Source organism: Polypterus senegalus, chromosome 1 (assembly GCF_016835505.1).
Source record: "Polypterus senegalus isolate Bchr_013 chromosome 1, ASM1683550v1, whole genome shotgun sequence".
NCBI classification, from domain to species: domain Eukaryota; kingdom Metazoa; phylum Chordata; class Cladistia; order Polypteriformes; family Polypteridae; genus Polypterus; species Polypterus senegalus.
Genome location: NC_053154.1, coordinates 130122016 through 130136271, shown reverse-complemented (window position 1 = coordinate 130136271; position 14256 = coordinate 130122016). Strand labels below are relative to the sequence as shown.

At 37.0% G+C, this 14256-nt stretch overlaps 1 protein-coding gene across 3 annotated transcripts in view; it reads right to left on the bottom strand.

Moving 5' to 3' along the window:
• The window catches only part of LOC120532056 (P2Y purinoceptor 14-like), a 39228-nt gene that overhangs the window by 5805 nt on the left and 19167 nt on the right, over positions 1 to 14256 (bottom strand). The window contains exon 1 of one of the 3 annotated variants that reach the window (XM_039757968.1): positions 2746 to 2870. The exons of 1 other annotated variant lie outside the window; for it this stretch is intronic. The gene's annotated coding sequence lies outside the window, so the exon portion shown is untranslated. Of the gene's footprint in view, positions 1 to 943; positions 1009 to 2745; positions 2871 to 14256 lie in introns of those variants that run through there. One more of the 3 variants, XM_039757978.1, reaches the window with a different exon arrangement.

The window sequence follows — 14256 nt, the reverse complement described above, 5'->3', positions numbered from 1 at the left end:
TGCCTCACAACAAGAAGACTGGAGTTTAAGTGTTGAGTGCTCTCTGTGTGGAGTTTACATGTTCTCCCCATATAGGACACCCAGGTTAGATGAAATGGCATTGCTAAATTGTGCCTATTGTGTGTGTGTGTGTGTCAAAATGCAGTTATATTTGTTTGTTTTTTATAGTTTTAAATATTTGTTCTTATTTTTGATATGGAATGGTACAGTGGCTGCTGCCTCATTGGATGCTGCATTTGGTTGCTCACTTATGTGATGTTTGCTTGTTCTCCCCATGCCTTTATGAGTTTTTCTCCAGGTACTTCTGTTTTCATCTCATCGTTGGGTTATATTCTAAACTGGTTTTGTATGAGTTTGAGTTTAGGTGTCTGGACCCGGCAATGACCTGTCCACAACTTGTTTTCTGCCTTATACCCAGGGCTGTGGATATTGGCTTGGACTTCCACGACCCTGAGTAAAACTAAACATTTTTTTGAATGTTATAATTTTCTATAATAACAATATCATTTTTATTCCTGTGTGGCCTTTAAAACTTTTACATCTTAAAGACCAAAATAAGTCACCTATAATATTTATTTTTGAAAGCTGCTTGTTGTTCACAATTGATCTTATTAATAAAAAACCACAAGCGTTTGTCATTCACAAGTCCACTGCTTGCTGCAGCAAATTTATTTTCCATGAAGAGATTCACTGAGGCTCTTCTTCAATATTAAATATCTGAGTCCCAATGACGTGTGAGATGTGACAATGTTCTTGAATTCTTTTTTCGCAACAATCAGACTATGCAGTCTTAAAACCAGATATGAAAGAAAAGGCATAATAAATTTAGACTGTATTTAGTCCTTAAAATCTGTTTTACAAATTTTTTACTCAAATTTTTGTTTTACAAATTTTTTTACTTTATCATTACTCAATAAAGAATAGGGAACGAGAAAATAAATACCTTCTGCTAATACTTTAGCCTTTACTGGTAAGCAGGCAGATCCCCAGATGTGTCGAGGTGGCTTCATAAACCGCTGCAAACAAATGGTGACTTCCTGGAGTTGAGCCAGTATCAGTTGATCATTCTACTGCTCCGCCTGTTTTTTTTTTTTGTGACTATGAATTTAAATCAACTGTCTTTAAAAGGGGAAAAACATTATATGTGTCTTATTATTATTAGGTGTTTCAATTATTTTTGAAAGTGGTGTGAGGAACAAGGCTCATATTGACTGTGCTTGGTTTGGAGTTCTGATTCCTATTTTGAATGTATGACATATGTGTTATAATGTACATCTAAGTTTATTTATAGTGTATTTAACTTCATGTCATCCTGTGTATAGGTACACATTATGGACAGATCAGTAACCTTTTTAAGTTGATGATTGATCATTCACTCATCCATTAATTCTACTGCAGGGTTGTGGGGAGCTGGAGCTTGTTCTGACAGCATCAAATGTGAGGTAGGAGCTTTTGGAGAAAATCCTTTTATACACCATTTGCATCTTTGACTTTTAGGCTCACATGGATTTTGTAACTTTGTTAAATAAGCAAATATTGTTGTAAGAGATGCAGACATTTCCTTGAAAGAAGGTAATAAGATTTCCATTACAACAAAGGCACTTTATACTGAACTTTGTCTGTTTAGCTTAAAGTATGCAGATGTTTCTCTAGGAAGCAGCCTCTGCCCTTGAATCTCAGCACCATCGATATATCCCATTATTAAGGGTTAGATTATCCTGTTTTACCATTTAAGTAAATGTGGTCAAGTAAAGATTTGCATGTTACCAGCTATATGCTAAAGATGTTCTTGTACAGTATATTCCTATCTATAAAAGCTTTGCCTGAACAAAGAATTGTTAGCCTATCTGTAATTACAACACAAGAATAACATCTTGAATGGTATACTCCTGATATGTCTTTTTAAAATTCTTTTTTATGTACTTGCTGGACTGTTTTTGAGTGATGAATTGAGCCAGAAATCAAGAGCATTCTAGAATTAAGAATTGTTTTCCCTAACAGAACCAACTCTCAACAAGAATCTAAGCCATTGTAGTGCTCTCTCAATGCACACAATCAAACCAGGGTAATTTATAGACCTGACCTATTTGGGGATTTTGGAGGAAACCATAGCACCCCATTTAGAGCATGGAACTCCACAGAGAAAGTGACCAGGGTGAATGTGAGTTCAGGTCCCTGGAGCTAAGCAAACTTCTTCAATATCATACTGCCTCATTTAGGAAGCAGCAGTACATAATAATGATGATGATTTCGTGCATTGACTAGAGTGAGCTTTGAGACAGCAATACAATCCACGGAGTCAGCAATGTAATCCTCTGCACAGCAGTACTTCCCTATTTGGGAAATGACATTAGATGACGATAATGATGACTTACGGAAGCTCCATGTAGAGATTACAGTGGGATCATGTGTGCCACCACATGACCTGTTTAGGAAGCAGCATAAAATGATGATGAAGATGACTAACCAGCACAACACCACACACTTAATAAGATAAGTAATAAAATCAAGCCTGTCGAGCTATGAAACAGGAACACAAATCATTTTGCCAACTTCTATTCATCCATTCCTCTATGTGTATATCCATTCATCCATATTTCACCTTCATTTTCCACTCTAGGTTTACCATACGTATGTAAGTCCATGATTGACTTAATGTGTACAATGCTTTAGTTTTGTCGAAACGGGAACATATAGAATCCTCAGCCTCACTCAGCCAAGCAGCACTTGAAAAAACTGACTTACCAGGGGTCTGATGAAAGTGAGCTTTCTTTTAAGAGGCATCCATTTAAAGAATTTAGCATAGATTTTAAAAGTGATACAGGCCTCCGGCACCCCATACAAGCAGCAGCCTTTGAACAGTTCACAAGTTCTTCAGTAAATGATGAAATGTGGAGGATGTTCACAAACTTATAACCTCATGCTGCCCTAGCTTCCTAAAGATGCTGCTAGTGCTACACTCTCAAGCTGTTTATTTTTTCCCACATCTGGAGATTAAACTTACACTGATGTAAAATGTGGACCATTGACCCTTTGTATGATTGATGGTCATTTTTAATGCTTTTATCCACGTCTGTGTTTGTCTCACTGCTGTTAACTGCCAAAAAATTAGTATCCCAGGAAAAAATAATATTTGCTTCCGCTAATAATGACAGTGTTTTTTTTTATATTTTTGGATTGAGAATAAAAGAGAACTCCATTTGTTTTTAGTTTGTAAAGCCATAAGTCACATTGGCCAAATGCTCGTTCTCACAAGTATAAAAACAAGTAAGACCAACGCTGCACTTTAATTTTATTAATATGTTTGCTTTTCCTAAGCACATTAAAAAGGATATAAATGAGACATGGAGTTTCTTTTTATTCACCTGGTGTGCATGACAATTAAAAAGCTAGCATATTAAAGTTTAAAGTTAAAAAGCTAAATTTGGCAAAGTAAGATGTACCAACAATAGCAACATTTATATCTAGGGCAAATGTTTCTACTGAGGAGGTAGCTCAGAATGTTTTACAAGATGTCAAAAACAGTTACAAGAAAATTTAAACAAATTAAATTAGGTAAGAATAATAATGGACAAATAAAACAACAATAAATTAAAACAGGCTGACATAAAATAGATATATTATTAGTAGAAAGTTTGAGTCCTTGAATATAGTATCATATTCTAAGTCTCTAGAGATGAATATGATGATAAGGTTAGATGACAGGAAGGACAGAAACAAAAAAAAAAACATGAAACAGCCAGATACAATAGAGACCAAAGCAAAATTCGAGAAGGTTCCAAGACCAAAAGACCACCCAGCCCCCATTGAACATTCTACCTAGCAGAAATGTTCTTAAGTAGTTCTTTATTGTTTTTCTGGCTTTGTCTTAAAAGTATTTGATGCAGTTGGTCTCATGGACAGCAGGTTCACCCGCCTTCATTCAAACATCACAGGCGGCTGCATAGGACTTTGATCAGGTGTAAAACCAGAGAAGAAAGCAGAGTAAAATAGAGATTAGTAAAGATTACAAATTTATGAAGAATGTGATGAAACTATTAGGAGTAGAAACTAAATTGCTGTTACGGAAATGGCAAATTAGAAAGTGGGTTTTTAAGACTTTTTTTTTTTAAAAAAAGATCTATAGTGTTAACCTGACATCTCTCTATTGGTAAATATTCCAGATTTTTGGTGCAAAAGGCCGCCTCACCAATTCTTTTATGCTTGGCTCTTGGGATAATAAAAAGGCTTCTATTAGAAGATATAAGGGTATAACTAGGAATGTAGGGGGATGGGCACTCCAAAATACAGGAAGAAGGAAGATTAATGATTTTTTATCATTAATAATATCCATCCATCCATTATCCAACCAGCTATATCCTAACTACAGGGTCACGGGGGTCTGCTGGAGCCAATCCCAGCCAACACAAGGCGCAAGGCAGGAAACAAACCCCGGGCAGGGTGCCAGCCCACCACAGGGCACACACATCCACACACCAAGCACACACCAGGGACAATTTAGGATCGCCAGTCCACCTAACCTGCATGTCTTTGGACTGTGGGAGGAAACCGGAGCACCGAAGAAAACCTATGCAGACACAGGGAGAACATGCAAACTCCACGCAGGGACGACCCGGGAAGTCAACCCAGGGTCTCCTAACTGCGAGGCAGCAGCGCCACCGTGCCGTCCCTCATTAATAATATTTTAAAGTTAATTCTAAAAGGCACGAATAACCAATACAATGATGCTAAAACTGCTGAGGTGTGCTCCAATTTTCTTTTTCTGATTAAGATTCTTGGTCCTGCATTGTAATTGCAGCCGGTTAATAACTGTCTCAGGCAGACTAATTACGAGTGCACTAAAGGAATCTAGCTGAGTAGAAACAAAAGGAAGAATTAATTTCTCAGCTCCTTATCCATGATTACACCAACATTTTTTTACTTCTGCCTTAACTTTTTGAAGACCCCAGATTCCACTATCATGTCTTGCGCAGGAGCAGAACCCGAGGTGAAGGTGACCCAGCTTGGTGTACAAGCAGCATGGCACAGAGTTCAAGTAGCCAATTCAGTGGAGTCTCTGAACTTTGGTCTTTCTGTTCTCTGAGATGCTTTTGACTGGAAAAGAACTGTTGGATCTGTATCTGAAGGAACTCCAGTTCTTCCACAACACACTGTAGCTCATAGTCAGCCGTTTTGAAACAAACCACACTGCCTTATGATATAGGAAGAAACCAATTTACTTACTAAAAATATTTTAAATGACACATCTCACAATCATGCATGACATGCAAATGTAACCACGGAAGTCATCTGATATATGGTCCAGGATGACAGTCCTTCATGGTCATTCTGGTGGTCCAGGCACAATGGGTTAAGCTTGCATCCAACCTTAGAAAGTATCTGTGCCACCTACTTGTGGGAGTGAAATGAATAAGCATCACCACAAGATCATTAGGTTGCTAGAATTAAACAGTAAGTTACTGGCCCAAAATAAGAAGCCATTCTAAGAATTTACAGCCTCTGTAAAGAAATGAAAAGAGACTGAGCAGTAATGGAGAACTGTAATTCAAATTCTTAAAGAAATGCCTTTATGGGAGAACCCAGTAAAGTTGCATATTCTGGTGTTCTTCAAAATGATTGTGTCACATCAATAGGAATGCAACTGCTCTCAGAGTGGGAACAAAAACATCATAGTGGGATGAATAATCCATAGATTTGTTTTCAGAAGTTCTGTATATTATTGTGTTTCAGTGACTTGGAAAGCTAACAGATGTAATAATGTCAATGTCTCACTCTGGGATGTCAATCACTGAAAATTCTCCAGTCCTCCAGCAGATTGTCAACCTAATCAATCAGCCTGCTTAGCTGAAAAAAAGCCATTCTCAAGTTACTGAGGGTTTGAGCCTAATTTAGTAAAGGGTGACAAGTTTACCAGTTCTTGTACAGTAGGGCCCCACTTTGAAATCTGTTTGTGTGGCCCTACACCTTTAGAATTACATTACAGAGCATGCAGAATTGTAAAAGGAAAGATTTAAAGGGATTCAAGGTAGGAACCACTGCAGGGCACACTCATACATACCTAACCTTTCCCATTATGGGCTAATCTAGATGGTCTTTGGGACATAGTAGGGAAACTATAATGCCATGCAGATAGTACCCAGACAACAATAAGGCCAATGTTAGAATCCAGCATCCTGGAAATGCGAAGCAATAATGCTAGTTTGTGTGATGCCATGCCACTCTCTTTGTTATCTAGTCTGTAACATTGCACATGTGTGTATATATGTAAGAGGTATAGTCTTTTCTAGCCTCTAATAACTTGTTCAACGTGACCTAAATGGTGTAATTATTCATGCATTGGTTTTGCAGTCTGGATTTTTGAATGCTTATATTATGTAAATGAAGCCTTATGGCAGGAACAATACACCTAAGAGATCAATCTGAAGCTGATGTTCCTTTTTACAAGGTGCTCCCATACTTGCCTTGGCAAGATGAGGATCACATTGTATATTGTCATGTTCCCATTTCCACACTTTACCACTTCACTGTAATTGTAATCATGGGTCTGTTATTGTGTTTCCTATTATTTGTAGGAATTGTGTGCAGAGGCAAAGATTGCAATTGGGTGTTTCAGTACTTCGCTGTTCTCTTCTCATTCCTGCCCTCTTCTAGCTTCCCAACATTTCTGCTATACAGAACCTTTCAAAATGAAACCATTGGCAGGTTTCCAGCTCAAAAACATACACATGCAATGGGCCTCTTCATTTTCCAAAAACAAAGACAATGCCCAATTACTTCATATTTTTTTTATTTTATCATTAGTTTGAGACACAGGCTTATTTTTTCATACCTGTGTGTATTCTTTAAGCCATAATGTGCTTATTTTGTGCCCCGTTAGAAGGAACGTCTTCATGGAAGCTACTTGGGGTTCAGTTCAGTTCAGATTTATTGCTGGCAGGGAAATATAGCTTGTCAGTAGGGATAACAAGTCAAGAAACACTCCAAATATACACCTCCAAAGCCATTCATTGAAGTTCACAGCTATTTGTGTACTCTAAAAGAGATCTGATAGAATAGTCCAGTATTTAAGCATATAAAACACAATGATTCAACACCATCCAACCTCTGCTCCTTAGGGACAAGCTGACAGAGATGGGAGTAGATTCATATCTGGTAGCATGGATCGTGGACTATCTTAAAGACAGACCTCAGTATGTGTGTCTTGGGAACTGCAGGTCTGACATTGTGGTCAGCAACACAGGAGCGCCGCAGGGGACTGTGCTTTCTCCGTTCCTGTTACAATACAACTCGGAGTCCTGCCACGTGCAAAACTTCACTGACAAACACTGCTATCGTGGGCTGCATCAGGAGTGGGCAGGAGGAGGAATATAGGAAACTAATCAAGGACTTTGTTAAATGGTGTGACTTAAACCACCTCCAACTGAACACCAGCAAAACCAAGGAGCTGGTGGTGGATTTTAGGAGGCCCAGACCTCTCATGGACCCCGTGATCATCAGAGGTAACTGTGTGCAGAGGGCGCAGACCTATAAATACCTGAGAGTGCAGCTGGATGATAAATTGGACTGGACTGCCAATATTGATGCTCTGTATAAGTAAGGACAGAGCCGACTATACTTCCTTAGAAGGCTGGCGTCTTTCAACATCTGCAATAAGATACTGCAGGTGTTCTATCAGACAGTTGTGGCGAGTGCCCTCTTCTACGCGGTGGTGTGCTGGGGAGGCAGCATAAAGAATAGGGATGCCTCACGCCTGGACAAACTGGTGAGGAAGGCAGGCTGTATTGTAAACATGGAGCTGGACAGTTTGACATCCGTGGCAGAGCGATGGGCGCTGAGCAGGCTCCTGTCAATCATGAAGAATCCAATGTATCCACTGAACAGTATCATCTCCAGACAGAGGAGCAGCATCTGTCACTGTCCTGCTCCACTGACAGACTGAGGTTGATCGCTCCTCCCCCACACTATGCGACACTTCAGTTCCACCCGGTTTGGGTGGGGGTTGGGGAAGTCAACGTTAATATTATACAAAATTATTGTTATCACTCTTTAATTTAATATTGTTCTTTATCAGTAAGCTGCTGCTGGAATATGTGAATTTACCCTTGGGATTAATAAAGTATCTATCTATCTATCTATCTATCTATCTATCTATCTATCTATCTATCTATCTATCTATCTATCTATCTATCTATCTATCTATCTATCTATGTATCTTTAGAGAAAGTGCAAAAGAGGTAATGAGGTCCAATATAACATTTCTTGCAGCTGTTGTGCTGTCTCCCATAACGCTTCTGTGTACTTGCATACAGTCTCCAAGGGATGTATTTCCTTTCTTGACATCCCTCTAGGCAGTCTGTTGTGTGCCTCTTGCTCTGAGCGGATTGATTCCATCTGCCATATCTCTGTATTACATTCTTTGTGGAAAATGGCCAAAGCACATTCATTTCCATCTGATTATCTAATATACCATGGCCATTGGCATGTTAAAGGACTGCGACTTTGAAATATTTATCTACAAGATGGGGGAGTGGTAACAACATCTGAGGAGAGTAGGAAAGACAGCTACTCATTATTTTTTCCACTCTGTTATTCAGCAATTTATTTTATTTGTGATAATGATAAAAGATCTCACATAATTTTTGAAAATGTTTCCTAGAAGGGAGAAACAATGTAATGGGTGGTCTCTCCTTCTGAAGGGCAGAGATGGTGTATTTGCAGGAGACCTCCTTATAAAACAAACATATTGATATGATAAAAGAACCAGAGGTTTGGGGAGCTGCATTCATAATGCAATTTCATTTGTAGCCACTGATGTAGTGTCCACCTCTGAAGGGCAATATATGGTGGTGAGAGTAATTTATACAAATCTGGCTAAAATATAGACACCAAGTAGCACTGATAGAGAATTCATATTAAATACATTAATTCTCATTATACACACTGTCAAACACGTGCATTTGTGGGGTTTCTTCAGAGCACTTTTGAAGAGGGTAATTCATGTCCAGAAAGCAAAGTGGTACTGTTTCTAACAGCACCTCTCCTTTGACCATCAAAGCAGAAGGTTTCAGGCAAGAAGGCTACTGAGGTTGGTGCCTACAAAATGGAACTCTCTTCTCACCTCTCTCTGACAGCATCAGAAGTTGTCTTTCAGTTGGACGCTGCATCTGCAAGTGATGCTTCCACGCCAAGAGTGACCACAACAACCGCTACAAACTGTAAACTGTTTTTATTTAGAAAAAATAGGCAAGCCTATTAAATGGGGATTAACCCAAACCTTAATCCTGTGCTTTTGATTCTCTTTATAGCACATATAAACTTACAATATGTGAATATTTTAATTCGGTCTGTTATAAAATCTGAATTTAGATAGGTCTTCTGCAACTGCAACTATAAACTTTTAAACATCTGCAGTAATTTCACAGTTTATTTAATGAGCAGTAATGGCGCACTGCACGAATACACTTGACTTGATCATTCATCCTCTTTCTCTGTACGTTTAGCATTTGTTTGCTCAGAGGTTGATGCACTTGCTACTTCCTGAGCAGCTCCCTAGCCACTCACTTCTTCTCTTCTTTCATCAGCATCTGTTGGCATTAAAAATGATTAAGTCAGTGTTTGTGTTGCAATTACTTAGTACGTTTTCTTTCATTTTTCACTTAAGATGGCACTTGAGGCAGATTGAAGATTTAAAAATGATTTAAGATTTGAAGAGGTAGGGGAAGTGACAGTGAAGGCGGTAGGGATGAGAACCCTGCTGGCCACTGCCAAGAGTTGATTCTACAATAAAATAGAATAAGAATAAAAAGAGGAATAACCTTGGAGGTCAATCATCACCCCGTAAGCAGATAGTAGGCGTCACGTAGTGTATGTGTACCAAGTTTCAGGTCAATAGTTTAAATGGTCTGCGAGCTACAGGTGATTTAAAATCCTGGACAGCCACAGTAGCATATTATATATAAAGATCATAATCTGTATGACTCATGGACATTTCTGTATCCAAACTCAATAGATACTCTTTCTTTTTATTATTATATCAATGTTTACTTAAGTATTGTTTTTTTAATTGAATAATTACTTATTACTGTACATTAAATCTTGCAAAAATAAAACTATTGTTATCTCTGACCATGCTCTTCTTATTGTGGAGATTAAACTATTATGCACCACAGATCCAACTCGCTACTAAAGCTAGCTGGTAATGATTTTATAAAATTCGTCTTCATACACATTGATAATTTTTTAAACATCAATGCTTCTTCAAAGATTTCTACAGGGACACTCTTGGAAACACTGATATTAGCTCTTGTATATAGCTAGAAGAGCATCCAAGTTTATCACGTAATTTTTTTAGCAGATTAAGAATTTAAAATATCAGCAAATAAGGCTCTCTATAAGAAAAGCTAACATTTGCACTGCAACTTATTATTAAGTCGTGTTATCAACATAATGATCATGTAGAAAAAGCTTATAAGATTTTAGCACAACAAATACATAAAAAGGAAGGAACTCAATTATATAGTTATACAATGCCGGAGGAAATAAAATAAGGGAGCACAAAAAATAATTAATACAATTAAGGAATACTATAAGTCATTAAATTACTCATAGTGCAAAGAAAGGGAGGTTCAAACCAAGGAATTTCTTGATAAAATACACATGCCACCGCTCAATTTGGGTTTGGTCCCAGTATAAAGTATCTTCATAGATGAAATTGTTCTGTACTAGTCAGGAAGCCTCAATACACATCTTTAATATGCATTTGGATTATTTCAAATTAATATGTGGAACCAAACAAGGGTGGCCATTATCACCACTGATTTTTCCGATTGCACATGAATCCCTAGATATTCATTTCTGGAAGCAGTCAAAGATAAAAAGGATCATAATAGAAGAGCTAACTCAGTCTCTGATGTAATTTCAACTTTGTCATTAGTATTAGGTTACTAATACCAATTTCATAAAATCTCTAGATTAAGAAATAATTTGAAGACAATTATCCCAACTGCCACATTAAACTAAATCAGTTTTCACAATAGAATAAAAATAAAAATATCTGTTTAACTATAATTTCAGAAAGTTGACATAAAATATTAAACATACAGTCTTCCCTCTTATTTTAGCCAGGAGAATCTGTACTGTTAAAATGAATATCCTTCCAAAGCTCCTGTACCTCTTTCAGAAGAGTGTTATTTATATTAACAAATCCTTCTCTAAGATGTAAGACATTATAATAACCTTATTCACCTGATGTACAAAAAAGGTAAATCTATAAAATTCTAAAGCTGAAGGTGGCTTGGCAGTGCGTAACTTTCGGGTCTATTACTGTGCCACAAATCCAAAATCCACACCTGCTTTGTTAGCTATAAAAAGGAAATCTTTATTCAAAACCCTCTCCCGTATGATTTGTTCTGTGCTCAACATAACGCTAATTATTGAAAATTTACTATCAATCTAATGGTTCCCCATTTATAATTTTATGGAACCAATATAGGGCACATTTTAAGACAAAGAAGCTCTTATCTGCAACCTTTTCAATTAAAATTTTACCAATGGAATGCAATTTAGCTATTCAAAAAATATATGCTAGATCAATATGTGCCAAGCAGGCCATAGTTCAACTAAATACTGTTTTTTCTGCTGTATGTTCCTTTGGCTTTCTCATTGAAATATTTGGGAATCAACATTTTTCCTTTTTTGCAGGACACTGTATAATCTACAGTAATTATCTTTAAGAACATGGAGGAATGCCTTTCCTCATGGTTCTTCCACTATCTTTTAGTTGTAGACTAGTGTGGCGTTGGAGTGGAGCTGCACAGTACAGTGGGGCTGTGTGAGAGAGACAGCCCAGCTGACATCACTAGAAAGAAAGCATTCTGCAGTATGTGATGGATAAGGGAATTACTCCTTTAGTTCACGCTAATAAGGAAGACGATTCAAAGAACCATTAGCATTCAAAGGTTGTCTGCTGAGAAGGTTTATTGTGTGTTTGTGGCAGAAAAACTGGCAATTATCAATCGAAATATAAATTCCTGTGTTTCAATTTTGTTAGTGCCATTCATTCTTTCCCCATTAAATTTTGAATTTTTTCTCTTCTGTCTGACTTTCTGTGGAATGATAAGAGGCCTTCTGTTAAGCACTCCACATTCATGATAAGTCCAAAGTTGGGGGTAGGGTTTTATTACTTTGGCAGTATTGAGCTGGTTAAATTCACCCACAAACCTACCATTCCTGGTCCCTTATTGAATTGAACATGTTGTCTTCACTCTGTTCTTCCTTTTCATGATTGGAACATGGCTTCTTCACTCTGTTCGTCCCTTTCATGACTTGAAATTAGTTAAGGTAAACCTGCCTATGTTATGTTCCTTAGTTGTATATGCTCTTTAAATTTGGTAGATAGTTGAGAAACATCTTGGCAAATATCCAGACTGGCCAATCTATGCTCCCATCCTATAGAATCTTACATTTTGCATATGGGGGGCAAGCTCATCTCTTTATAGCCATGGGCTGGTCGAAGCATCAAGATGCTTGGTGGTGATTCTAGATTCAGAACATTCCAGTAACTGAGGTCCAGGTTTTCTATTCATCTTTCTTTCTTCTTTTTGTGTCTTCAGATCTGCCCAGACCTTAAAGCAAATGAGGTTCTAATTTCTTCTGCATTACCTTCCCATCCCCTTTTGAACAGTTCCTGCTTTTTATTCCCTAACTTTAAGCCAGTGACATCCCTGAAATAAAACACAAAACCTTTTATTCTGCTGGAATCCAGGGTCTTCCAGGTAGGTGGTGCAAGTGCATTGACAAGGGTGGAGACTACATTGAGGAATGACATTATCAGTTTTGTTAAGGTTGGTTCCATTTTCTAATAAATCCCATTTTCTAACTTTAGCTTGACTTACTCTTGTATTAATAATAGCATTTGAATCACAATATGGCATATACAGTATATGAAATTCCTTTTTGTATTATATTAAAAAAAAATTGATTGGCTTATAGATGGTCTTGTTATGGGGTTTGATGATCAGACGTATGATTCTGGATAAGCTTCACAATAGCCCTACAGTGCATTGGACATAACTAAGAGTACAATTTAAGCCAACAAAAGCAGATAGGCATCAAATGCTTTCATTGGAGCTCTAATTGAACAGACATGTAGAAAATATCAAAATGTAATTTTATATACAAATAGGGTTTATGTTATAGAGAGCAGTATTCAAGAAAATAAGGACAACTATACGAAGTCAGTGAACATAAGAAAGAAAATACTGAATGAAACATAACCCTTGTGGTAACTGAAGCAAAGAAATTAAAATATTCCAGTAAACAACATTGTTAGTTGGAATAATGAAAAAAAATACAAATCCTTGTTTGATATAAACAAAATTCATGTGAATAAAGAATATAATGAAAAAATTATAGATTATGTAGAAATAAGGATAAAAATAAAACAAAAGTAGATATGGGAAATAAACAAAATGGTTATAAACAAACAAAATAATGGTCCAACGCAGATATGTTCCAAGATTATGAAAAACAGACAGAATCAAAAAGTACCACATTTTTCACTAATGAGTGAATAATGTATAAATAAACAACTCTTTGAAATATGCAGAATGAAAAAGCCCATTGATATATATATCAAGAAACAAATGAAAAAATAAGCAAAAAATAGTAATGTCAGTTATAGAAACAGATGTAATGGGAATAATAGAGTAATCTGCTATTTAGTATCGATGTATATGTTAAGAGTTCTCAGTGTAAAACACGATTTAAAGTGCTACTTTCCTTTTTTTTTCTATTATGTGAATGTAATAAATGAACAGTAGAAGCAGAGGCTCATAATGAAACATAATTTGGCCCTAACTCTACTCAGAGAGACAGTCTACATGCTGTTCACAGCCAGACATAGCTGACAATCCTCCTAAGGAGTATGAGTTTCAGCAAGCTGGAGGGTAGGTGGGCAGTTTGGGTATGGGTGCATCAAATCACATCAGTCATGGAAAAATGTGCATGTGACTCAGTACCACTTAGTATGTGCCACTGAAAAAATAACTCAATGCCTGAAGGTGGGCATGATACGTTCATATCACTGCACAACTAATCATGCTCACCAACGAACAACATACTGTAGTGTTAGCATTACTCACAATATATAGAACATTGAAGCTTTCAAAGATTTTATATCTTTCAAATTCAAAAATCTTTGTGACATACTTATTTTTTATTATATAGTAGTATATATCAATATTTCCTACATTTTTT